The sequence below is a fragment of the Pygoscelis adeliae genome, unplaced genomic scaffold (assembly GCF_000699105.1).
Source record: "Pygoscelis adeliae isolate BGI_AS28 unplaced genomic scaffold, ASM69910v1 Scaffold358, whole genome shotgun sequence".
Taxonomy (NCBI): domain Eukaryota; kingdom Metazoa; phylum Chordata; class Aves; order Sphenisciformes; family Spheniscidae; genus Pygoscelis; species Pygoscelis adeliae.
This window is the reverse complement of record NW_008825429.1, coordinates 1,523,482-1,524,530: the sequence shown is the minus strand read 5'-3', so window position 1 is coordinate 1,524,530 and position 1,049 is coordinate 1,523,482.

Genomic DNA, 1,049 nt, shown 5'->3' with positions numbered 1-1,049 from the left:
TTCCCAGACCCCTCCAGCCCTTGGCAACCAAGCGTATTAGAACGCGTAAGCATAAGGTATGTTAGTAGCAAGAAGTGTAAGCTGATCGGGAAGATCAGCAAAGCATGTTTTCTTTCCAGGAACATCGTCCCTTCATTTGTACTGATGGATATCCAGGCTTCCACCGTTGTCACTTATGTGTACCAACTAATTGAGGATGATGTGAAAGTAGAAAGAATTGAGTTCAAGAAGTACTGAAGCGTGGTCAGACCTGCTTGTTGACTTCTCACCGCCTTTCATTCCTTCTCCTTCCAGTTAAGTCGAAGTGGAGGCAGGCCACGGGGGGGTGCTGCTGCTGCAGCGGCGTGTTGGACTGTGAAGCAGCCAGGACACTTTCTGGCTTGGGAGCCTGTAAAAAAGCGTTAGTCTTGGTTGCGAACCCCAACTTGAAGCAGAAGAAGCTGCTGATTAAGCGAAGGAGGCCTGTGGACAATGTCCTGTGTCTAAGGAGGGGCTGCTGTGTTCCTGGCCTAAGGGAGTCCCAGGGGGTGGTGGCAGCTTGGCATTGAACCTCTTCTGTAGAACGAACATAGAATAATAAATCCCCGTCTTCATGTGTCCGGGTCCTATTGATTATGCTTCTGAAAGGTGAAGGGGGGCTGGAATTTGGTGTGAAAGGGGGCCGAAAGGAAGCTGCTGCTTGCTTCCTGAGACGCAGTCCTGAATCACTTTGGGGTCCGTCAGAGAGACCCAAGGAGCCTAACGGCTTCGGCAGACCCGTCCCACCTCCTGCTTAGGAGCAGCACGGAAAGGCAGAGGCAGGTCTGGGAAGGGTGGCGTGGAGAGCTCTGCGCGGGGGTGTGGGGCTGGGCAGGCTGGGCGTTTGCCCTCGTGCTCCAGAGGTAGCGGAGCCAGGGCGCTTTGCCTCGTCCCCGCGGTGCTGCTGAGAAGTGGGAGTGTCTGTGCTGGCGGAGCAATCCTGGCCCCTGGCCCGGGAGGTCTCGGAGCACCAGCCTGCAGTGGGGGTGCGCTGCGGGCTCATGCTGGGCCGGCTGCGGGCACGGAGCCCC